General features: G+C 34.4%; 1 protein-coding gene and 1 long non-coding RNA gene across 3 annotated transcripts in view; one reads left to right on the forward strand and one right to left on the reverse strand.

Annotated features, from left to right (window-relative positions):
- LOC136828155 (uncharacterized) overlaps nt 1–14,975 on the forward strand; it is a 224,334-nt gene extending 209,359 nt beyond the window's left edge. The window contains exon 5 of the long non-coding RNA XR_010849940.1: nt 14,613–14,975. This is a non-coding gene — a long non-coding RNA (uncharacterized lncRNA). The remainder of the gene's footprint in view (nt 1–14,612) is intronic.
- LOC136828153 (uncharacterized) overlaps nt 14,975–27,500 on the reverse strand; it is a 384,459-nt gene continuing 371,933 nt past the window's right edge. For both annotated transcript variants that reach the window (XM_067085971.1, XM_067085972.1), the window contains one exon: nt 14,975–15,482. The gene's annotated coding sequence lies outside the window, so the exon portion shown is untranslated. The remainder of the gene's footprint in view (nt 15,483–27,500) is intronic.

A 27,500-nucleotide genomic window follows, 5' to 3' on the forward strand; every position in this document is an offset into this window, starting at 1 on the left:
ATCATCAAACATATCAAATTACAGCCCTCTAGCCTCAGTAGTTTTTATTTTATTTAAGGTTAAAGTTAGCCATAATCGTGCTTCTGGCAACGATGTAGGACAGTTTCATGAGCCGCGTCTCAAACACCATTATACCGAGACCACCAAAAGATAGATCTATGTTCGGTGGCCTTGATTATACGCTGTAGCGGCTGTACAGAAAACTCGGTTGCGTAGAAGAAACTTCGGCGGATTTTTTACTTATTTTCATTACACAAGAACGTAAAGATAAATCATCCTTTAACAATTTATTTCCTTTTCAAGAAATCAATTAAATAAACATATATTACAATTTTCCTTTACCAAATTTTCCCTTCCATTGAACATCAACACAAAAGAAATTTCTTCCCTTGATAACTTATTTCATTTGCAACAGAACCATTGTTAAATAAACATATTTAGTAATTCTCCCTCACCTAACATGAAAATAATAACAAAAGAATAGGAAGAAGGAGTTAAAGAATATACGGTTGATTACCACAAAAATAAGGAAAGAATAGGTAGAAGGAATTAAAGAATATGCAATGGACTACCATAAATGTAAGAAAAGAATAGGAAGAAAGAATGGAAGGATATGCAGTAGATTGCCATAGATATAAGAAAAGAATAGAAAGGAGGAATTAAAGAATATGCAGTAGATTACCATAAAAATAAGAAAAGAATAGGGGGAAGGAATGAAAGAATATGCAGTCGATTACCATAACAATAACAAAAGAATCAAAAAAGGAATTAAAGAATATGCAGTAGATTACTATAGATATAAGAAAAGAATAGGAAGAAGGAATTAAAAAATATGCAGTAGATTACCATAAACCCAACAAAAGAATAGAAAGAAGGAATTAAAGAATATGCACTTCATTTATATTCTTTACTTTCCTTCCTCTTTCAGTTCCTTTGCGGAGAAATAAATTCCGCGAGATAATTTCTCTCTTTCTCCCAAGAATATTGGAATTTCTGCTCCACTTCATATTCTTTGTGTCGGTTCTTTGCCCGACTCGGTCGCGCGGAATATGCGTCGAGGAATTTAGGAGGAATAGTCGCCGTCTTCCAGTGCAGTATATTTGTTTTTGAAGTTCTCTTCGGGAGTTGCGAATATTTAACGCTGGAAGATGATGACTCGTATCATCTCTCTCTCTCTCTCTCTCTCTCTCTCTCTCTCTCTCTCTCTCGCTATCTATATATATATCTCTCATATATATATATATATATATATATATATATATATATATATATATATATAATATATATATTATGTTTTTAGTTTTTTTATTTATGTATTATCATATCATTTAAATATAAATATTCTTATTTTTCCATTTTTCATATATGCCCATATATGATCCGCTATATATATATATATATATATATATATATATATATATATATATATATATATATATATTTTGAGAGAGAGAGAGAGAGAGAGAGAGAGAGAGAGAGAGAAGAGAGAAATAATCAAAATTGTACAAAACTACAAAAAACTATGAAAATAAATATCTCAACAAAATTAAAATGTCTCGAGAGAGAGAGAGAGAGAGAGAGAGAGAGAGAGAGAGAGAGAGAGAGAGAGAGAGAGAGAGAGAGAGAGAGAGAGAGAGGGAAATTTATCTAGTCAAGTCAAGATGAAAAAGAAAATATTCAGGAAATGTTTCATAAGAAGATTCAGTCCCGGACAAAGGAACACAAAAGATGACAAAGTAAGTTGAACAAAGAAACCTTTTTCTTGTGTTGTGTTTTTTTTTATTTATTTTTATTTTTTGCTTTCTTTGTCCCCAATGGAAACATAAGGTTAGGTAACAGTCATGAATCCATTGTTCCTCCTAACGTGTTTTTTTTTTCTTTCTCCACAAGTTGAAAAAGAAATTCGCACTTAAAAAATGCTTTTGTCGTTTCTTCATAAAGAGTCTGGCACGATGTTTTCTGTTGGGAGTTAATTTCACAGAGTAAGTGTTCCTCTTCTAAAATTGCCACATTTTTCGTCAAATTGAAGCCATGAATGAATGAATACCTTAACCTCCAATATTCCTTATAGATTTTTTTCATAGGTAATTTAATATTTGCTTCCATTACTATTGATTAGCTTGTTGCTATTTGAAAAATATTTAAAAATTTATACATTTTCAAAAACTTTGCTGATGTTCCAATAATATTTTTGGAATACTTAAACATCAAGTATTTCTATCAGATTTTTCCTGGGTAATTCAATATGTCCGTAATTTTATTGATTAACTCGATACTGCTTGAAAAAATATTCCAAAACCATCTATAATTCCCAAAATATTTTTGATTTTCCAATAATAATTTTTGAAATATTTAAACGATTCCACAATTCTCGATTAAGCAAAAAGTTGATTTAATATTTGCTTCCTTATTTCACTGATGAGCTCGGTACTGCCTGAAAAAAAAAAATGTTCCACAAGTCATCTGAGAACCCAAAAATATTGCTAATGTTCCAATAATATTTCTGGAATACTTGAACGAAGCTACAATTCTCGATTAAGCACAAAAATGACAGAAAGTGTTTCAACATATTTCCAATCATTAAATACATCCAATATTATAAATTTCCTTCTACCCGTGGCTTATATTTAAAACCTACAGATAAAATACCATTATCTAGTGTCTTCTTATTTTGTGTTAAGAAAGGCTTAACCTAAGGCAGTGTTTTCGAGTTATACAGTAAAAATAAGAACTTTATTTTTAAAATCAAAAAGTAAATCATGTACACTGAAAACCATTTAAAATAATACAAGTTCTAACTAAATACAAAACTTACTTACATTGTCTCTCAAGAAGCAAAATCGCTTGATTTATAAGTAAAACAATACCAGTCTTAATTGAAATATGTTTCCATTATATCGACGAGAGAGAGAGAGAGAGAGAGAGAGAGAGAGAGAGAGAGAGAGAAAAATAAAACACCACTAGTCTTGATTGAAATGTGTATCCATTATATCGACGAGAGAGAGAGAGAGAGAGAGAGAGAGAGAGAGAGAGAGAGAGAGATAAATAAAACATCACTAGTCTTGATTGAAATGTGTATCCATTATATCGACGAGAGAGAGAGAGAGAGAGAGAGAGAATATTACCAGCCTTGATTGTAATAAGTATTCTTTAAATCGAAGAGATAGAGAGAGAGAGAGAGAGAGAGAGAGAGAGAGAGAGAGAGAGAGAGAGAGAGAGAGAGAGAGAGAGAGAGAGAGAATATTACCAGTCTTGATTGAGATAAGTATCCCTTAAATCGACGAGAGAGAGAGAGAGAGAGAGAGAGAGAGAGAGAGAGAAGCGAGCGAGTTAAAACATCACTAGTCTCGATTGTAATAAGTATCCCTTAAATCGACGAACGAGAGAGAGAGAGAGAGAGAGAGAGAGAGAGAGAGAGAGAGAGAGAGAGAGAGAGAGAGAGGAACCAAATTATAATGCAGTGACAGTCTTCCTCTCTTCAAATGAGAAGCTTTGGGAACTGTCAACTTGTCCCAGTCTCTCGGGAACCTAGTCAATCTCTCTGGAAGACTTCTGTTGAAAAAAAAGCAAAAAAAAAGTAAAAAAAAAAAAATTAAAAAGTCTCTTTGAGGAAAGAAATGTGATTTAAACTTTAAACTTTGAAGTTCGACACTCCTTTCATTTATTGGGATATCGTGTTAGAGACGGTTTCATTTCAAGTTGTGGGGGACGTGTCTTTGATAGATACACAAGAAACTGACAGAGAATTAAATCTGGTGTTCAATCATTTCTCTTCGTTTTGAAATCTTATACTTCAGAGCCGTGCTTTAATATTGCCTGATTAATTTAAATTTTCAATTTTTTACTTATATCACCTACATGAAGCATGTAGTACCTACGTAATGATTATTTAGGTACATATAGTACCTATGTAATCGTTTACATAAGGCATAGAGTATTGTGTATGTACCAATTAAAATCACTGCTAGATAAGTATTCATTATCTTAATCAGAATCGGATTGCACTTTTATATTACAAGCTTACGAAAATATTTTTGCAATGAGATGGTCTGCAGAATAAAAATATACTGGAACCCTAAATATAAAGTACATCAATTGCTAACTGAAAAAACTATATATGCCAAAATAGGTATAGTACAAAGCCACATTTAATGATTTAACTGAGAATTGATTCATTGATGGCTTACAAAAAAATGTTTGAAACAAGGATTCATGGTGTGACTTTTAAAAGTGGTTGTTGGATAATGTTTACGAGGAATTCAATAATGAACACTTTAAACTGTATGTGGAAGAAGAGAGAGTGAGAATGAAAGCCTGATGCCTGATTTAGGGAGATAGGTTATTCAACTTTTTCAATGCACAATGTTAGTTTTTCTTCGTATTACAGGATTGTAAGATAATGAAATGAACTTCTGTCAAGATCCAATTGTTATATTCTTTTGGCTTCAGAATTCTTATGCATTCTGTTTTCCCCTGACTTGCTGGTTATTCTTCCATCAAGAATAACATTTATCATGATATTTATGGCTAGGGAGTGGTCCCATTTTCCATAGAAAATTATCTGAGCGGATTAAACGAACTGTATCTGACACGGCAATAAATCATTTGAAAAAGGCCATTGCTACACACCTATTATTATTATCCCACATTAAATCTGCAGAAAGGAATAAAGGAAAGGCATTTAGCTTGGCTAGTAAATCATTTTCAAGGCCAATGAAAGGACCACATCTGTCTCCCCAGTACACCAAGACATTCTACGTTAGACCCACTAACTCCATATCCAACCCATTCTCTGCAAGTCCTGCTAACTCCCCATCCATCTCGGTAACACCTGAAGGAAGAAAAACTGTTGTAACCTACAGAACAAACACGATCTCTCGTTCCCAAACATAAACAATTCTCATTTCGAGTGGGCCTAGGGCTATGGAGTTTGAGGGAGGGTAGGGAGATAGGGGGTTCTATGCCTGTCCTCGCGTTTGTGTGTGTGTGTGTGTGTGTGTGTGTGTTTCACAGGGAATTCGTTAGACGCCCCATGCATACAGGGACCTTTGATCAGCTTTTCCCCTTTATATCAGAGTCTCGCAGCTGTAATCAAAGGAACGAGGTATAATCTCGTTTGGAGGGAGCCATTATCTCGGCGCGGATCGTCTCCTTCTTCTTCTTCTTCTTCTTCTTCTGTTTGTCTCGAGTGTCAGTCTGTCTGTCTGTCTCTTCTCGCACGGAGTGGATCTGTGATTGAAAAAGGTGAGCAAGAGATTGCAAAGTAAATAAAGTTATTAGAATGGAATACAGAGTTTCGGCCTAAGGCTAAGCGCTGGGACCAAAAGGTCGTTCAGAGCTGAAAGGGAAATTGACAGTAAAAGGTCTGAAAGGTGTAACAGGAGGAAAACCTCAAAGCAGTTGCATTACGAATCAATTGTTAGGAAATATGACAAAAAGAAATGGAAGGAAAGAGTTGTAGAACGGTGCCGAATGAAAGGCTGCAAAGTGCCGAAGACATGCCCTACAGTGCACCGCATGAGGTGCACTGAATGCACCTGTTCCCCCTACCGGGAAAGTTGAGAGAATGACCAAGACAGTGAATTACAAAGTGGACGAGAGAGCCTATAAGGTGGAGAAGTATTTCAGTACATTTTGACATCAAGAGATCAGATTTTTTTTCAGTGACCATCAAGAATTTTATTCCTGTAATTTGCGTGATTAAGCTGTCCTCAGTTTCATATCTCACCTGTGATCTTTGACCTGTCAGAACGAATACAGGTGACATATGACCTAAATATACGTATTAAATTTTATTTTAAATCGATATTAGCCCCTAAATGTCTACGTATGAACTGACACTTAATTTGATAGGGGATAAAAATCACTATATTTTAAGATCTAGTTTGAAGTTTTAGTAAAACTCTTCCTCATTGCATCATTCTATGATGACAAAGGTCATTATAAGAAGGTCTTAAAACATCTGGTAAATTTTGCGCAAAATTTTTCAATGTTTATATACTTAATTTCATCTTTTGTGTTTCCTTATTTATACATTTACACAATTTCCTTTTTTCTCCTTTCAAAATGTCGTAAATTTTTCACCTATTAAGCGCAAATTGCTTTCTTTATTAAACTGAATATTTTTATATATTATATATAAATATAAATTTAATATATCGAACCCAGGTCTTTCAGTTGAAAGGCATATATATCATAAAAGAAGTACATATAAGCTAACTATTTTATGACTATATATATATATATATATATATATAAATATATATATATATATATATATATATATATATATATATATATATATTTTTCACGAAGAGTTTCAAAAATATAAATTTATATAAACCTCAATTGTTCGTTTATTTCATTTTGTCATTGTACTTATTCAGTCATTATATATTCATAAAAAATAATAATAATAAAATTTTCTTTTCAAACCTCCTTTCACACAATCCCTTTCCATCCTTTTATCTTATTTCCTTAAAATAGTTTGTTTTATAATATAATATATAAATAAATCCTAGACGCATTATCATCTCCTATATATATAAACCGCGTATATATATATATATATATCTCTTCTCGTTTACATTATAACGAGAGATATATATAGAGAGAGATATATATATATATATATATAATGTTTATATATACATAGATATATATATAGAGAGCAATTATTTAATAAAAACAAATTTATATTCTGCACGTTTTATTGATCCCATCATTGTAGAGATTCAGTCATTATCGAGAAAAAAGATAATAAAGAAACCCTCCTTTCACAAATATTTCCTTAAAAGAGTTTGTTTTTACAAAAAGAAATAAATCCTAGTATATTTCTGCAAGATATTCGTGTGAGCTTAGAGAGAGAGAGAGAGAGAGAGAGAGAGAGAGAGAGAGAGAGAGAGAGAGAGAGAGAGAGAGAGAACAATGAAAAGAGTAATAAAAATAACTATATATTTCTGCACGTTATTATTGACTTTCACAGAGAGAGAGAGAGAGAGAGAGAGAGAGAGAGAGAGAGAGAGAGAGAGAGAGAGAGAAATAATGAAAAAGAATCTGTACATTTCTGCAAGATATTCTTGACTTTCAAAGAAGAGAGAGAGAGAGAGAGAGAGAGAGAGAGAGAGAGAGAATCTGTACATTTCTGCAAGATATTCTTGACTTTCAAAGAAGAGAGAGAGAGAGAGAGAGAGAGAGAGAGAGAGAGAGAGAGAGAGAGAGAGAGAGAGAGAGAGAGAGAAAGAACAGTCAAAACGAATCTTTATCCTGCCCAGTTTTCACACCCTGTCCCTGTCTCTCTTCTCCTCCTCCTGCGAAATTGCAGAGGAATCCTTGAAATAATGTAAGCGTTTCTCCTCCTGACGATATGAAAGCCAAAAAAGAAAATAAAGAAAATAAAGTTCAGCTCCAGCGACCCCTTTCTGTACATCATCCTTCGTCGGATACGGTCAAGTGACTCGGAGTGAAATTCAGGGCTGAAGAAGAAGAAGAAGAAGAAGAAGAAGAAGAAGAAGAAGAAGAAAGAAGAAGAAGACGGAGAAGAATAAGAAGAAGAAGAAGGATTTTTTTTTTTTTTGTTTTGATGTGAATATCCTCTCTAACCTTCTCCCTTCTATATTCTGTACAGCGTGTGTTTTTTTTTTTCTTTGCATAGTTTTCGTCGTGAATTTATTAGGGGATGTGTTTTGGTATATCTGTGTTTATGTATATATACAGTATATATATATATATATATATATATATATATATATATATATATATATATATATATATATATATATATATATATATATATATATATATATATATATATATATATTATATATATATATATATATATATATCTATATATATATATATATCTATATATATACACAAACATGTAATATAATATATAACAAAACTAACAAATAAAGTTTGCCAAATAATATTTACACTGCTATAATGATTATCCGTACTACATAATAAATATAATGAATATATATATACACACAAACCAATTCCAAATAAGATGCAAATGATTATCCGTACTACGAAAATATTGAGATATAACTAAACCAATTCCAAATAAGATGCAAGAGAGAGAGAGAGAGAGAGAGAGAGAGAGAGAGAGAGAGAGAGAGAGAGAGAGCGAGCTGAGAGCTGGAGTTATTCGTGAAATGTTTTTGAAGAGGCGAGGTAGAAATTTTGCAAAAGGGTTTCCACCGGAGGGGTTTAGTATTACAAAGAGCTCGCGGAAGAAAGCAACGTAGGAAGAACAAAGACTTTATTCTCTCTCTTTCTTTTTTGCTCTCTCTCTCTCTCTCTCTCTCTCTCTCTCTCTCTCTCTCTCCTCTCTCTTTCTAAGGCAACAGGGAGAAGGAGGAGAATAATGAGAAGAGGAGACTGCCTCGGATATATTGTTTCTTTGAGGCGTTCTGCAAAGGCGAATGCAAAGTGTGAAAATCCGAGTCGTTTCTTCACGAAGCGCCTGAAGGAACTCTCGTTGTGATTTGCCGTCCGGAATAAGCTGTCTTACTGCACCCGATTATGAATTGTTCTCCCTAAATGAGACCTTTTTATTGACAGAAAATGTTGGAATATGTGTATCATTCATTGTAGACGATTATGAACAAATTTCCTTAAATTAGATTTTCATCGGCAGGAGATGTTGGAATATGTGTGATATTCTTTGTACATACGATTTTTCAGTGACAGTTTTGGAATTTTCAAATGAATACCGCATTCTTGGAAGCTTGAACTTTAAGTCAATGGCTCCTGTAGTACTTTTCCATATAATAATAATAATAATAATAATAATAATAATAATAATAATAATAATAATAATAATAATAATAATAATAATAATAATAATAATAATAATAAATGTTACTTCTTTCAAATGAACACACATTCTTGGAAGCTTGAATTTGAAGTTAGCGGCTCCTGCAGGATTGTTCCATATAAACAGGGTTTGTCCTCTAAATAATAATAATAATAATAATAATAATAATAATAATAACAATAATAATAACAATAACAATAACAATAACAATAACAATAATGTTACTTCTTTCAAATTAACATCATATTCTTTGGAAGCTTTAATTTCAAATCAATGGTCCCTGTGGGCCTCTTCCATATGAATATGGGATTATCTTCCGAATAATAATAATAATAATAATAATAATAATAATAATAATAATAATAATAATAATAATAATAATAATAATAATAATAATAATGCAGTGCCTGTACTGGTGTCCTAAGTGGCCAGAGGTGGGGTGTTTTAGTTGTGAGAGAGAGAGAGAGAGAGAGAGAGAGAGAGAGAGAGAGAGAGAGAGAGAGATAGTGTTACTACCCTGAATCTACAATGCACAATATACAATATTCACACAGAGAGAGAGAGAGAGAGAGAGAGAGAGAGAGAGAGAGAGAGAGAGAGAGAGAGAGAGAGAGAGAGCTCCTGTTACTATCCTGAACGCATAATGTACAATATTAATTACTGAAAGGTGAAAGAGAGAGAGAGAGAGAGAGAGAGCTCCTGTTACTATCCTGAACGCATAATGTACAATATTAATTACTGAAAGGAGAGAGAGAGAGAGAGAGCTCCTGTTACTATCCTGAACGCATAATGTAGAGAGAGAGAGAAAGAGAGAGAGAGAGAGAGAGAGAGAGAGGGAGAGAGAGAGACCCCGAATGTTATTCCATACTCACGACCATTTTACCGGTCTATCTAAAGTTTATTATCCCGTAATTTCCTCCGGTATTAATAACATAACCTTGCCTGTAATTCATCCTAGGGTCGGAAAAACTAAACGAGTCTACAGAGAATCTACAGAGAACGGATTTAGGAACAAAACCCCGCTTATTTAACTCCGTTAATGATCTTAATTAGCGACTGGGGATAATTATTTCTCGTCGATGCTAAATTAATTATTAGCGTTTCCCGGGGGGCGTTTATCCCCGAGATGTAACCGAGTACCGGGACCTTTCCCTGAAAAAAAGCGGGACGCCATATCTTGAAAACTAGCCATAGAATTATCTTGAATTGAATTGAATATAGAATTTAGGCCAAAGGCAAAGCACTGGGACCAATGAGGTCGTTCAGCGCTGGGACGGAAACTTTGCACTATGAAACGACTGTTAGGAGAGGGCGGAAAGAAAGATGTCAGAAAGATATGAACGGAGGTACAGTAAAAGGAATGAAAGGGGTTGCGGCTAGGGGCCGAAGGGACGTTGCATAGAACCTTAAGTAATGCCTGCAGTACGCCGCATGAGGTGCATTGATGGCTCTACCCCCCTTTTCTTGAAACTAATCTTATTATGTTTCCCACACCCAAATTACTTAAGAGATACCAACCCAACCTAACCTCCTAACCTAACCTAACTTCCTAATCTAACCTAACCCAACCTAAACTAACCTAACCTCCTAACCTAACCTAATGAACCTAGCCTAACCTAACCTCTTAGACTAACCTAACCTGACCTAACCTGTTAGGCTAACCTAACCTAACCTAACCTGTTAGGCTAACCTAACCTAACCTAACCTGTTAGGCTAACCTAACCAACCTAACCTAACCTCCTAACCTAATGTAACCTAACCTAACCCAACCTAACCTAACCTAACCAACCTCCTAACCTAACCAACCTCCTAACCTAACCTAACCTAGGGGCATGGCAAAAAACCAGGGCTGGTGTAACACTAGCATACATCTCAGGAATTTGCTTCCCAAGGCAGTTTCATTCTCCATCAAAGTCTATCTATAAAACCGATGATGTTTGAAGACTTTTAATAAGTGGGATGTCTTCATTATGTATTTCCATTTGCCTCCTTTTACTTCTTCCTAAGAAACCCCTTAATATTCTTTGGGAGCTTGAACTTCAAGTCAGTGGCCCCTTCGGTGGGCTTGTTCCATATGAATAGGTTTCATCTTCTGATTAATAATAATAATAATAATAATAATAATAATAATAATAATAATAATAATAATAATAATAATAATAATAATAATAATAATAATAATAATAATAAAATTATTATTATTATTATTATTATTATTATTATTATTTTTTTGGAAGCTTGAATTTCGAGTCAGTGGCTCCTTTTGTGGGTTCATCTTCTGAGTAATAATAATAATAATAATAAATTTGAAGTTTTTCTGGTTTTATTAGGAGGTTATATTATTTGGGTATCTATGTTTTACATTCTAGATTATTAAAATTAATAACAGGAGATTAGAGATTATCATTAGAGAGAGAGAGAGAGAGAGAGAGAGAGAGAGAGAGAGAGAGAGAGCTGCCTATATTCCTATAAGATGCAAAAGAATTCTAGGAAAATGAGGTGAAAAGAATGACAAAGATTCATCTTCTGATACTGATAATAATAATAATAATAAGAATAATATGAAATAATAATAAAGATTTATAATAATGATATCCATCAGAAAGAAATATTCCAAAAATACAAAATATCTCTGAAGAGATAAGACTTATATTGTGAGAAATATCCAGATTGACGTCAGCATCAAATTTAATCTTTCTAACTTCTCTTCGAATGAAATACCCGAATCTAATATCACAAAATACATTTGCCTGCAGGCTGGGAAAATATCATTCAATCGTTCTGGGTTGCTTTTTGAAATCTGAGTTGGTTTTCAGTCCTCATTCCTAGTAATGGAGGCAGATATCAGCTTTCGTTTCGCCGCGAGATCAGCTGACGATTAAAAGCTGATACAGTACAGATGAAAGAGAGAGAGAGAGAGAGAGAGAGAGAGAGAGAGAGAGAGAGAGAGAGAGAGAGAGAGAGATCTTGTTACTATCCTGAATCTACAATTTCCAACGTACAATATTCATTATTGAGAGATGAGAGAGAGAGAGAAAGAGAGAGAGAGAGAGAGAGAGAGAGAGAGAGAGAGAGAGAGAGAGAGAGAGAGAGAGAGAGAGGTCCTTCTGCTACCCTGAACCTGAATTTATAATATACAATGTTAATTTCTGAGAGAGAAAGAGAGATCTTGTTAAATCCTGAATCTACAATGTCCAACATACAATATTCATTATTGAGAGAAAGAGAGATTGACGTCAGCAGAGATTTAATCTTGTTAACTATCCTGAATCTACAATGTCCAAATATACAAAATACATTTTGAGAGAGGCTGAGAAAATATCATTCAATCGTTCTGAGTTGAGAGAAATCTGAGAGGTTTTCAGTCCTCATTCCTGAACCTGGAGGCAATTTATAATATACAATGTTAATTTCTGAGAGAGTACAGATGAGAGAGAGAGAGAGAGAGAGAGAGAGAGAGAGAGAGAGAGAGAGAGAGAGAGAGAGAGAGAGATCTTGTTACTATCCTGAATCTACAATGTCCAACATACAATATTCATTATTGAGAGAGAGAGAGAGAGAGAGAGAGAGAGAGAGAGAGAGAGAGAGAGAGAGAGAGAGAGAGAGAGAGAGAGAGTCCTTCTTACTACCTGAACCTACAATTTATAATATACAATGTTAATTTCTTAGAGAGAGAGAGAGAGAGAGAGAGAGAGAGAGAGAGAGAGAGAGAGAGAGAGAGAGAGAGAGAGAGAGGTCCTTCTGCTACCCTGAACCTACAATTTATAATATACAATGTTAATTTCTGAGAGAGAGAGAGAGAGAGAGAGAGAGAGAGAGAGATCTTGTTACTGCCCTGAGTCTACAATGTCCAACATACAATATTCATTATTGAGAGAGAGAGAGAGAGAGAGTGAGTCTATATTTAGGAAAAAAAGATGGAGCAAACATTACCTATTTAATTTATTCTGGGAAAAAATGATTTCAAAAAAATATCTCTGATTTTCCCCATCATTCTGCAGCGCCCGGATATGAAATCACATATTTTTTCCTTCATATTTCGTCGAATTAAAAAAATTCTAATTGAACTTTTGTAAAACGACATTCGGAAAACACAGAACAAAGGAAGTTTCCATTGGTCATCGGAAAGGACCAATAAATTCTCTTTTGTGTGTTGGAGGGGGCGTGGGCGATAGTTTGCAAAAAACAAAGCCATAAGGTGAAATTAATTTTGGGCAGAGCGAATGAAAAATTGTACTAGTTGGTAGCAAATGCTGTGATGCCTATTTCCATGAATTTTTTGGGAGGACAGTTTTCATATTGATGAGATTAAAGAAAATCAGTGTTAAAAGCAATAGTCTGAGATTATGATGAATGTTGAATTTTGTGGACAATTTTTATATTGATGAAATTCAAAAAATCAATATTAGAAGCAATAATATATTACTAAGTTTATGATAAATGGTAAAGTTTGTTGGGACGTTTTCATATTAAAATTCAAAAATCAATATTAAAAGCATTAATATATTCCTAAGTTTATAATAAATGTTAAATTTAATGGGACGTTTCTGTATAAATGAAATAAAAAAATACTAAAAGCAGTTGTCTATTCCTAAGTTTGTAAAAAATGTTAAAATTTAGATGGAACTTTTTCATATTAAAATTCAAAATCTTATATTAAAAGCAGTATTAAAATAAAAAATCAAAATCAGCTTTATATTAAGAGCAATTATATTAAAAGCAGCCATCAACTCCTAAATTTTTAATCCATATTAAAATTCAAAATCAGCTTTATATTAAAATTCAAAATCAGCTTTATATTAAAATTCAAAATCAGCTTTATATTAAGAACAATTATATTAAAAGCAATCATCAATTCCTAAGTTTTTGATGAACGTTAAACACTTTGGATCACTCCAGGAACTGGATCACTCCAGGAACTGGATCACTCCAGGAACTGGATCACTCCAGGAACTGGATCACTCCAGGAACTGGATCACTCCAGGAACTGGATCACTCCAGGAACTGGATCACTCCAGGAACTTACCAAAAAATCCCAATTTCATTCAAACAATCACCTTCGGTGCGTAGCGCCGTCATTGCACCTCACGTGGTGCACTGTAGGCATTACTAAAGGGTGTTTTGCAGCGTCCCTTCGGCCGCTAGCTGAACCCATTTTTTTTTTTTTTTTTTTTTAAGCCTTTTAATCTACCTCCATTCCTTATTTGCTTCTTCAGTCTTCCTGTCCAACCCCTCTAATTATTAATTCTTGGTATAACTGGAAAGTTTCTTCCAGTTCCTCCTTTTCATCCTTCATTTTATGCATCTTTCTACCTTGCTGTCCAGCCACTCTAACGCTCTCTTTTCACTGTCATTTAATAATTGATAATAGGATGAGAGAGAGAGAGAGAGAGAGAGAGAGAGAGAGAGAGAGAGAGAGAGAGAGAGAGAGAGAGAGAGAGAGCCCTGAACGAACTATACAATGATTTGTTGATGAAGACTGAAAATTTCACAGAATGTCTCTATGTACGTATAATAAATTTAACTATATCTTGACTTTTATGAAAACCAGCCTCTCTGCACAAGTCTCTCTCTCTCTCTCTCTCTCTCTCTCTCTCTCTCTCTCTCTCTCTCTCTCTCTCTCTCTCTCTCGTGTTAAATGAACTTCCTATGTTATAAGTACATTAGTTTTCTCTGCTGGAATCTTTGTAGATTGACATAGACTTTAGTAGTTTTCATTGGAATTTTTTAGTAATAATGCTCTATTGAAATGTTTTAGTAATAATGCTTTATCTCTTTTAATTTACAGATTGATCCTGATGATCCAACCCAGAGAGAGTAAGAAAGAGAGAGAGAGGGGAACTCATCACCTATCCTGATGATACAGCCCTGATGATACTGCCCAGAGAGAGAGAGAGGGAGAGGAACTCATCACCTATCCTGATGATAAACCCAGAGACAGCAATTGCTGGGAGAGAGAGAGAGAGAGAGAGAGACCCAGTTGATATCAAGAGAACGAGGAGGGCCAAGAGGATCGCCGGTACCCTTCAAAGCCTAAATAAGATGCTGGTAATCCAGGGCTGTTAAAAAAAAACCTTTTCTGGACGCCTCAACTTTAAATACAAATTTAATAAAATTTTTAATTTTTTTTTTTTTTTTTTTTTTTTTGTGTGTGGCCCTGGCAGGCCGGGCTGACCTGGACGGGTGTGGTTTGGGTCAGGAATTGGCCCCCCTAATTTGACATACTCTTATTGTTATGCTTCCTTTTTCCGTAATAAATTACCAAGTTTTTATAATTATTTAATTTTCCTGATGAACTGAATGGTAATTTCATTACCTGTATAAATTCAATGGTGGTATTGAATGACAATCAGACTGTGCAGTTGAGTGATTTATTTAACCAAAGGTCACAAAGAGAGAATATACTATTCCGTATAGATGTTACTTCTGTGACAGCTCACCAGAGACTGACGGGCCTTCATGAGTCCACCTTCTATATATACCCTGTACGGAAGTTGCCATGAGTTACCAGCTAGAGTATCTCCGAAGGAGTTTTTGGAGATAGTTAAAATTTCGAGGTAAGCCGGAGGTTGAAAAGGCAGGGAATCCAGTGGGTAAGGAAGGTTGGGAGGCCCTTGTCACCTCCTCCACAACTGGCCGGGGATGAGATCCATAACTCCTGGAAAGAGAGAGACATTAATACTTCCTGCTGAGTAGCTACTGGCTATTACTGTATACTAATCCTACATACTACTAGAAGAGAATCCTGGCTGTTACTGATACCGATGTAATGGTACATTGTTAAACAACCACAATATGCAGCTAATGATGCTAATTACTGCTTAGTCATGCCATGCTAATGGACCATGCAAGGAAGTAGAGACGGCAGAGAAGAGGAAGCTGTTTAGTAGGCAACTTATTAGGAAAACTTCTAGACACAGAAGCAGAGAAATTTGAAACAGACAAGGATTCATACAGAAGAAAATATGCTGTTTTATGAAGGGCACTGAGAGGGAAGCAGAGAAATTTGAGGCAGAATACTGAAAGACAGAAATAATGAGAGAGAAGCAGAGAAATTTGAGGCAGAATACAGATTTATTTATATGGAAGCAGATGTATTTGAAAGAGACAAAGATTCATATGGAACAAAATGGGCTGTTTTTTGAATGGTACAGAGAGAAAAGATGATGATTTTTAACAGACAGAAATATTAGGAGAAAAGCAGAGAAATTTGAAGTAGAATATGGATTTATTTATACAGAAGAAAAGGTGTTTCTGAAAGAAGTATTGACACTTTACAAATACTGAGAAACTTAAAGAGGGAAAGAACATGTTTCTCATAAATTAAGAGACACACTGACAGAGAGAGAGAATAAGTGAAGGGATTTAGAAGAGAGATGTGTGTGTAGAGAAATAGAGTGAATGGTATTTAGAAATAGGAAATCTGAGGGGCAGAGAGCGAAGGGGGCGGGTTTATACAGACATGATTTGTGTGTGCAGAAAGAAAGACGGATGTACAGACTAAAATATGGGTGCTGGAAAGGAGAGGTGTGTGCAGAGAAAAAGACGATTTTCTGTGCACTGAAAAAGGCTGTTTTCCTCATCAGAATGAAATAAAATGGAATGTAGAGTTTAGGCCAAAGACCAAGCACTGGGATTTACAAGGTCATTCAGAGGTGGATAGGGTGGATAGCAAGACGGAAGAAAGATAGTATGAATGGAGGTACAGTAAAAGGAATGAAAGGGGTTGCAGCTAGGGGCCCAAGGAAGGGACGCTGCAAAGAACCTTTAGTAATGCCTACAGTGCACCCCGTGAGGTGCACTGACGGCGCTACCCCCCTACGGGGTTTTCTTATTAGAGCAGAGGAATAATGCATGATGAAAGTGGGGAGATGATTTTGTAGGAAAACTGAGAGAGAGAGAGAGAGAGAGAGAGAGAGAGAGAGAGAGAGAGAGAGAGAGAACTATAATTACCGTAAGATTATAAATTTTTATTCTGTAGAAAGGCAGAAAGACCAGAATTTTTTTGTGGGAGAGACTGATATAAAGCAAGAGATGGAGACAGAGAGGAATTGAAAGGACCCAGAGGAGATGTGTGTGGACAAAGAAATAAAGGGAAAAGGATTTAGAAATAAGAGGTTTTCTGAGCAAGAGGAGGAAGTAGAGAGAGAGAGAGAGAGAGAGAGAGAGAGAGAGAGAAAGTAAAGGTGTTTGGGAGAAATGTGTACACAGAGAGAGAGAGAGAGAGAGAGAGAGAGAGAGAGAGAGAGAGAGAGAGTAAAACAAATGTATTTACAACTCATTAACGTCAGTAACAAATACAATTTAAACTCAAGTTTCAACTCACTATTTTCACTAACAAACATGTTTTAAAGTGACATTTAAAGTTCCTGTTTTAAGTAAAAAATAAATAATTTAAACTCCAAACTTAAAATCGATATTTTCAGTAACAAATGTATTTTAAAAAAAATTAAAATAAGTACTATCAGAAAAAAATTATATTTACAATTCAACTGAAACTCCTTATTAAGCTTAGCAACTTCAGAAAAAAATATATTTAAAATTCAACTGACACTCAATATTTCCAGTAACAAATGTAACTGAAATTCACATTTAAAATCACTTTTTTCAGTAAAAACATATTTTAGAGTGATATTTTACCCGCATTATTTTCAGTAACAAATGTAATTTAAATCCGCATTTAAAATCATTATTTTCAGTATCAAACATATTTTAAAGTGATATTTAAACTCATTATTTTCAGTTACAAATGTAATATAAATCCGCATTTAAAATCACTATTTTCAGAAAAAACGTATTTTAAAGTGATATTCAAACTCACTATTTTCAGTAACAAATATTTTTTAAACTTACATTTAATATCACTATTTTCAGTAAAAAACATTTTAAAATGAGATTTAAACGCAATATTTTCAGTAACAAATGTAATTTAAATCCCCATTTAAAATCACTATTTTCGGTAAAAACTTATTTTAAAAGGATATTTACTCGCATTATTTTCAGTAACAAATACTTTTTAAACTTACATTTAAACACTTTTTTTCAGTAACAAAAATATTTTGAAGTACTATTTAAACTCACTATTTTCAGTAACAAATGTAATTTAAATCCCCATTTAAAATCACTATTTTCAGTAAAAACATTTTAAAGTGATATTCAAACTCACTATTTTCAGTAACAAATGTAATTTAAATCCGCATTTAAAATCACTATTTTCAGTGAAAACGTATTTTAAAATGATATTCAAACTCACTATTTTCAGTAACAAATAAATCTCACAAAGACATAAAATTGCAATAAGAATCTTTCCCCCACACACAAAAAAAAATCCCCTTTACAATACCCAACCTGAAATCCCGGATGAACTCCCCAAACTCCACAACAATTTTCAGCTTTCGATAAAAAGAGGAAACAAACCTTTCATAACAGCCATTCTAACATTCTAAATTAATATCCAGCGTCATGGGACGCATAACCGGCGCGTAATTAAAAATGATTACGCGTCCCGTCATCGGTGAAATTATGAATTATGAAGAGCTGGGTTTTGCTCTCTTTCTGGGAAAACATTTCATATTCATTGGGTCGTCAGCGAGGCAGCCAAGCAGGCAAGCAGGCAGGCAAGCAGGTAAGTAGGTATGTTGATGCAGCATTGATGATAAAGCATATTGAATATATGTTTAATTACCCATAAAGACAAAGTGATTTTAACTGGTGTCATTTCGAGACATTTGGTCATTTTATTATTATTATTATTATTATTATTATTATTATTATTATTATTATTATTATTATTATTAATTAATTAAGAAGATGAACCCTATTGAGATGGAACAAGCTTCCAAAGATTATTATTATTATTATTATTATTATTATTATTATTATTATTATTATTATTATGAAGATGACCCCTATTCATATGGAACAAGCCCACCACATGGGGCCATTGACTTGAAATTCAAGCTTCCAAAAAATACGGAGTTCATTTGAAAGTAGTAACAGACGGCAATGGGAAATACATAAAGAAAAAATCACTAATTAAAAAAGGAAAAATACATTGACAAATTAATAAACAAACAGAAAAAAATATCAGTAAATTATTAAAATATATAAAAATCGTATTAGAATAATAATGCATTGCATCTCAGCTTGAACTTCTGAAGTTCCAATTACACGACATAATTATCATAATTAATGCTAAACATAATTAACATAATAATCATAATTAATGCTGCACACGCTCTAATATGAAAGAAACCAACATTCATCCCTCTAAAATTTATATAGAAAATATTCGGTGGGCAAGACACAAACACTGGTTTTTAAGATCACAGCGAGACCCAACTTTCGTGAACAAGGCAGCCTCCTCCCCCTCCCCCTCCCCCTCCCCCTCCTCTCATGTCAACAAACTCCTCCTCCTCCTCTTCTTCTTCTTCTTCTCATATGCAGGATGAAGGCCAAACGGAGAAGCCTTCAAAGACAAGCCACCTCGGCTAACAAAGCCTTTAAGTACAGCTGAGAGGTTTTCATTAAAACTTTGTGTCATGAGTTGGTTATACAAAGTGGGATTGGGGGCGGGGGCGGGGGCTGGGAGGTGGGGGGGGTGGTCTCAGAACTGGGCCGAGATTATCATGGAAACCCCCAGATTGCTCATTAGTGTTTATTTCATTTTGGCTGGAAACTGGATGCGAAGTCTTCTTCTTCTTCTTCTTCTTCTTCTTCTTCTTCTTCTTCTTCTTCTTCTTCTTCTCATGCCTTCCTTCCAGTGGCATTTCTCAATTAATTTGCTTCTCTCGGAGGCTAGAGGAAGAGGTTCTCTCTCTCTCTCTCTCTCTCTCTCTCTCTCTCTCTCTCTCTCTCTCTCTCTCTCTCTCTCTCTCTCTTTCGGGTGAGGTAAAAAGAGGAATGTGTAGTATTTCACATTCTCTCTCTCTCTCTCTCTCTCTCTCTCTCTCCCTCGGGTGAGGTAAAATGGGGAAAGTGTAGTATTTCTCTCTCTCTCTCTCTCTCTCTCTCTCTCTCTCTCTCTCTCTCTCTCTCTCTCTCTCTCAGGTAGATACGTAAAAGGATTTTGTATTATTTCACATTCCACCTCTCTCTCTCTCTCTCTCTCTCTCTCTCTCTCTCTCTCTCTCAGGTGAGATACAAAAGAAACTGCAGTAGCATTTCACATTACTCTCTCTCTCTCTCTCAAAAACGAAAGGCGTCTTTCTCTCTCTCTCTCTCTCTCTCTCTCTCTCTCTCTCTCTCACACACACACACACACACTCTCAATTCACATCAGATCCAGAAATTCGCTATTTGATCACTCAATACTTTATTAAACATTAAAATTGATATTGTCTTATCCATAAAAAATAATATATATATCTATATATATATATATATATATATATATATATATATATATATATATATATATATATATATATATATATATATTTTATTTTTGATGGATAAGACAATATTGTGTTATCCATCAAAAATAATATATATACAATTGCAAATCATACGTAAAGGAATCTTTATCAAGATTTGAATTTAAGTCAACCATCAGAGTGCATCTGAAAGAGACCATTCCAAGTAATAGAAATCATTTATAATAGCTCAGAATATTCAACACGAAAAAAAAAACAAATATAACATTCTATACGGATCTTTTGGCGATAGGCAAAGATTTAAGAGCGTGGAACGTAATTCACATTCCATTTTCACGCATGCTCGGCCACCGAACTCATTTGCATATCGAGTGAATCTGGTTGCTGCTCATGGCTGGATAACAAAAAAAAAAAAAAAATTTCCTGGGGTACGTTGGAAAATAAAAAAAAAGTTACTTTTGAAAAAAAAAAAAAAAAACTGTTCTTCCCAAACACGGAAGGAAAAACTATATCTTGATCACACGAGTCATTGCTTTCTTCTTATGGTACTTTTTTTTTTTTTTTTTTTTTTTTGAGAGAGAGAGAGAGAGAGAGAGAGAGAGAGAGAGAGAGAGAGAGAGAGAGAGAATCTTTGCTTCCTTCGTATGGTACTTTTTTTTTGAGAGAGAGACAGAGAGTCATTGCTTCCCTCGTATGGTAGTCTGTTTTTTCGGAGAGAGAGAGAGAGAGAGAGAGAGAGAGAGAGAGAGAGAGAGAGGGAGAGAGAGAGTCATTGTTTCCTTCGTATGGGAGTCTGTTTTTTAATGGAGAGAGAGAGAGAGAGAGAGAGAGAGAGAGAGAGAAAGCGGGTGAGTTATTTCTTCCTTAATACGGTAGCCTCTCTCTCTCTCTCTCTCTCTCTCTCTCTCTCTCTCTCTCTCTCTCTCTCTCTCTCTCTCTCAATCAGACAAAGAAATGAGTGAACGAGAAATTAATCTTTTTTCCCTCTGAATGACTCCAACTTAATTGGAAAGTCCGCTGCTAGAAAATTGCCATGAATGTGTAATCATCTTTACGTAACACAGTCCACAGGAAACCCCATTTCCTGCTGATGAATGAATCTCCCCATTTCACTGCTGATGGATTAATCTCCCCTTTTCCTGCTGTTGAATGAATCTCCCCATTTCACTACTGATGAATGAATCTCTCCATTCCTGCTGGTGAATGAATCTCCCCATTTCCTGCTGATGAATGAATCTCCCCATTTCCTGCTAATGAATGAATCTTCCCCATTTCCTGTTGATGAATGAATCTCTCCATTTCCTGCTGATGAATGAATCTCCCCATTTCCTGCTGATGAATGAATCTCCCCATTTCACTGCTGATGAATGAATATCCCCATTTCCTGCTGTTGAATGAATCTCCCCATTTCACTGCTGATGAATGAATCTCTCCATTTCTTGCTGATGAATTAATCTCCCCATTTCCTGCTGATGAATGAACCTCCCCATTTCCTGCTAATGAATGAATCTTCCCCATTTCCTGCTGATGAATGAATCTCTCCATTTCCTGCTGATGAATGAATCTCCCCATTTCCTGCTGATGAATGAATCTCCCCATTTCACTGCTGATGAATGAATCTCCCCATTTCCTGCTGATGAATGAATCTCCCCATTTACTGCTGATGAATGAATCTCCCCATTTGCTGCTGATGAATGAATCTCCCCATTTCACCGCTGATGAATGAATCTCCCCATTTCCTGCTGATGAATGAATCTCCCCACTTCACTGTTGATGAATGAATATCCCCATTTCCTGCTGATGAATGAATCTCCCCGTTTCCTGCTGATGAATAAATCTCCCCATTCCCTGCTGATGAATGAATCTCCTCATTTCCTGCTGAAGAATGAATCTCCCCATTTCACTGCTGATGAATGAATATCCCCATTTCCTGCTGGTGAATGAATCTCCCCATTTCCTGGTGATGAATGAATCTCCCCATTTCACTGCTGATGAATCTCCCCATTTCACTGCCGATGAATGAATCTCTCCATTTCCTGCTGATGAATGAATCTTCCCCCATTTCCTGCTGATGAATGAATCTCCCCATTTCACTGCTGATGAATGAATCTTCCCCCATTTCCTGCTGATGAATGAATCTTCCCATTTCCTGCTGATGAATGAATCTTTCCCATTTCCTGCTGATGCATTAATCTCCCCATTTCCTGCTGGTGAATGAATCTCCCTATTTCTTGCTGATGAATGAATCTCCCTATTTCTTGCTGATGAATGAATTTCTCCATTTCCTGCTGATGAATGAATCTCCCCATTTCCTGCTGATGAATGAATCTTCCCATTTCCTGCTGATGAATGAATCTCCCCATTCCCTGCTGATGAATGAATCTCCCCATTTTCTGCTGGTGAATGAATCTCTCCATTTCCTGCTGATGGATGAATCTCCCCATTTCCTGCTGATGAATGAATCTTCCCATTTCCTGCTGATGAATGAATCTCCCCATTTCCCGCTGATAAATGAATTTCCCCATTTATTACTGATGAAGGAATCTCCCCATTTCCTGCTGATGAATGAATCTCCCCATTTCCTACTGATGAATGAATTTCTCTATTTCCTGCTGATGAATGAATCTCCCCATTTCTTGCTGATGAATGAATCTTCCCATTTCTTGCTGATGAATGAATCTTCCCATTTCCTTCTCATAAATGAATCTCCCCATTTCCTGCTGATGAATGAATCTCCCCTGCGAAGGAATGAGTGATTCTCTTCAAGAATCTTTTCATTTTTTTTTCTCTCCGTGCTTTTATGTCCAGAAGAGTTTGTTCCTGAGACCTATTTCATTTTCTGGGATGGCAGAGAGTCATTCACTCGTCTGTGAGAGAGAATTTGCTGTGGGATTTGTAGTTTGCAAGAGATGATGATGCTAGATTTCTTTTTATCAACTTTTCACGCTCTGGGCTTTGTAGTTTATGAGAGACAATACTTAATTCTTTATCCACTTTCTCCTTTTCCACGAGAGAGATTTTACTATGGGCTTCGTGGTTTATGAGAGACAATACTTAATTTTTTAATCATTTTCCCATTCTCCCATGCGAAAGATTTTGCTATGGGCTTTGTAGTTTATGAGAGACAATACTTAATATGTTATTCAACTCTCCCATGAGAGATTTTACTATGGGCTTTGTAGTTTATAAGAGAGGCAATACTTAATTTTCTACTCACTCTCCCATTCTCCCATGAGAGAGATTTTAGTGTGGGCTTTGTAGTTTGTGAGAGAGACAATACTTAATATTTTATTCACTCTCCCATTCTTCCATGAGAGAAATTTTACTACGGGTTTTGTAGTTTGTATGAGAAAGACAATACTTAATATTTTATCCACTCTCCCACAAGTCAGATTTTACTATGGGCTTTGTAGTTTGTGTGAGAGAGAGTTCTTGACTCTTGCAAGTCCAAAAATCTATTTTCCATTCATACTTATATACATGTATACTGAGTAAGCATCAAACTGCCATTCAGTTTGTCCATTTTACTCTAACTGGTCTACATAAATCACAGTGAAAATTATCACTGAAAGTAATGAGGTAACTGAAATATTTAGATTCTTGAATCTTGCAAGCTACCATCTATTTTTCACGCTTACATAATTAAAGACATACATTTGATGTACATCAGCCTGCCTCATAAATAATAAATTTTTATTTAATTAATTGATAAGAATATTTACAAGTAGTAAATGAACCTTACAAAGTAACATAACAATTCAGAAAAAAATTAAGGGTTTGGAATGGAATGGAATATAAAATTTTGGCCAAAGGCCGAGCTGGAACCTATGAGGTCATTCAGCGCTGAAATAGAAATTGAGAGCAAAAAGGTTTATTTAAAGGTGTAATAAGAGAAAAACCTCAAAGCAGTTGAACTATGAAACAATTGTCAGGAGTGAGTTGAAGAAAGTCAGATGGGAGAAGGAGAATACGAACGGAGCTACAGTAAAAGGAATGAAAGGGATAGCAGATAGGGGCCGAAGGGACACTACAAAGAACCTTTCTCTAATGCCTACGGTGCACCGCGTGAGGTGCACTGACGGCGTTATCCCCCTACTGAGAGAAAAAAAAATTAAGATAAAACGAAAGCCAACTCTTGCATAGGAAAAAATTCTTTGGTTTGGAATTCACAATATTTCTGTCTGATTCTGTGAAATTTGAATAAAAAAATTTCTGTGTCTGATTCTGTGAAATTTAAATCAAAATATTTCTGTGTCTGATTCTGTGAAATCTAAATTAAAATATTTCTGCGTCTGATTCTGTGAAATTTAAATTTAAAAATTCCTGTGTCTGATTCTATGAAATTTAGATAATATTTCTGTGTCCGAATTCTGTGAAATTTAAATCAAAATTTTTGTCTGATTCTGTGAAATTTAAATAAAAATGTTTCTGTCTGATTCTGTGAAATTTAAATATAAATATTTTTGTACGATTCTGTGAACTTTAAATTTAAAAAATTCCTCTCTCATTTTGTGAAATTTAAATAAAAATATTTCTATGATTCTGTGAAATTTAAATTTTGAAATTCCTGTCTGATTCTATGAACTTTAATTAAAAATACTTCTGTGTCTGATCTGTGAAATTTAAAACATAATATTTCGGTGCCTGAGTCATTAAAATTAAATTTAAAAATTCCTGTCTGATTCTATGAAATTTAAATAAAAATATTTCTGTGTCTGATTCTGTGAAATTTAAATCAAAATATTTCTGCGTCTGATTCTGTGAAATTTGAATTTTAAGATTCCTGTGTCTGATTCTGTGAAATTTAATCAAAATATTTCTATGTCTGATTCTGTGAAATTTAAATAAAAATATTTCTGTCTGATTCTGTGAAATTTAAATAAAAATATTTCTGTCTGATTCTGTGAAATTTAAATTAAAATATTCCTGAGTCTAATCATGTGAAATTTAAATAAAAGATATCTCTGTATCTGAGTCTTTAAAATTAAAAATATTCCCTTGGACTCACAAACCGAAGACGCCTCCAACGCAATGATTTTGGCACCTTGGAAACACAAACACACACACATACATACACAAACACACACAAACACACGCAGCATTAATGCCATTATTCAGCTTATCAACGGAACGCGTCCCAATCGCGTTCCAGCAGTTGCCAGGGCTAATTAATCGAGATAACTCGTTTTGCCCAAAATAAGCTTCCTTCCTCCCTTCCAGACTGATATATACTAATTCAGTTTTGGATTTCCTTACGTGAATTTATCGAGAGATGGGGGGGATATAATTCTAATAGCTCTTGAGATAAGCGGAGATGAAGATGAAGATGTATTATGATGGGAGAGAGAGAGAGAGAGAGAGAGAGAGAGAGAGAGAGAGAGAGAGAGAGAGAGAGAGAGAGAGAGAGAGAGAGAATGAGAGCACACGTGGGATATATCTATTTATAGGTCTTGCTCTTCGTAATTTGATCTTGATGACAAGGAAGTTAATGAGTTTATATATATATATATATATATATATATATATATATATATATATATATATATATATATATATATATATACATATATATATACACACATATATATATATAATATATATATATATATATATATATATATATATATATATATATATATATATATATATATATATATATATATATATATATATATATATATATATATATATATATATATATATATATATATATATAGTCGACATAATACTTCGGAAAATAATCTTGATTTTTCCCTATACAAACAAGTAAAAAACGCGCCGAAGAAACAGTTTTCTGCACAGTCGCTACAGCGTATAATCAAAGCCACCGAAAATAGATCTATCCTTCGGTGGTCTCGATATAATGCTGTATGAGCCGCGGCCCATGAAACTTTAATCACGGTCCGGTGGTAGCCTAACCTATATTGTTGCCAGAAGCACGACTACGGCTAACTTTAACCTTAAATAAAATAAAAACTACTGATGCTAGAGGGCTGAAATTTGGTATGTTTGATCACTGGAGGGTGGATGATTAACATAACAATTTGCAGCCCTCTAGCGTTTGTAGTTTTTAAGATCTGAGGGCGGACAGAAAAAGTACGGACGGACAGACAAAGCCGGCACAATAGTTTTCTTTTACAGAAAACTAAAACCAAGCGTGACAGCTGACTTAGAATTGTACTTCTATAAAAGTAGAACGAACGGCATTATTCAGATACATTTGACTGGCAGCCCAGCCAAGAACGAGAAGTTCGATGACAGAAACCGTAATTTCTCGACCCAGGAAACTCCTCGGCGCATTAAATATTCAATTATTGCTGCCTTTCATGATATAACCTCACGCTTTGTGTGATTCGCGTAATATTATCTTCTTTACCTCGACTTTGGGGAACAGTACGCGGCAGAGTTTTGTACCCAATTCTGGGTTATTTTCTCATTTATCAAATTATTTATTGATTAATCACTGAACTTTCTTCCACCTTACTGAGATTATATTCTCATTTATCAAATTATTTATTGATGAATCACTGTATTTCTCGTTTTACTCTGGGATTTAACGGTATTCCAATAAGACTATTTTCTCATTTATCAAATTATTTATTGATAAATCATATTTCTCTATTTACTCTGGGATTTAACGATATTTTACTAATTTGTTCTTATTTATCAAATTATGTATCGATAAATCAGTATATTTCTCTGTTTACTCTGGGATTTAACAGTATTTCACTAAGATTTACTTATTTATCAAATTATTGATTGATAAATCACTACATTTCTCTGTTTATTGTGGGATTTCACGACTGAATTATAGACTCTACGTACAAGAAATCCCCGAATGATTTTAGCTAAATGTAAAACAGTAACTGATTCATTTTACTAAGATTATTTACTTATTTATTATATTGTCCATTGATAAATTAATCAATTTATCTGTTTATTGTGTGACTTAATGACTAAATTTATATTTGACATGCATGGAATTCCTAACTATTTCGGCCTAATTTAAAACTATACTTGTTGGAGGGTTGCACTAATTTTATTTTTTTTATTTTTAATAAATATTTATCTACTTATTCCTTCGTTTCCCTAAAATAAATAATTTATCTATAAATAAATAATTTATCTATAAATAAATAATTTATCTATTTATCTTTTGAGGAGCCGATTGAATTACAGATCTGACTCACGTGAAATCCCAGAACGATTTCAGCTAAATTTAAAATAATACTTTCAAAATGGTTTATACACACCTTCGATTCAATTTTACTGAACGTATTTACTAAACTATTAATTCATCT

This window comes from Macrobrachium rosenbergii, chromosome 42 (assembly GCF_040412425.1).
Source record: "Macrobrachium rosenbergii isolate ZJJX-2024 chromosome 42, ASM4041242v1, whole genome shotgun sequence".
Classification (NCBI taxonomy): Eukaryota; Metazoa; Arthropoda; class Malacostraca; order Decapoda; family Palaemonidae; genus Macrobrachium; species Macrobrachium rosenbergii.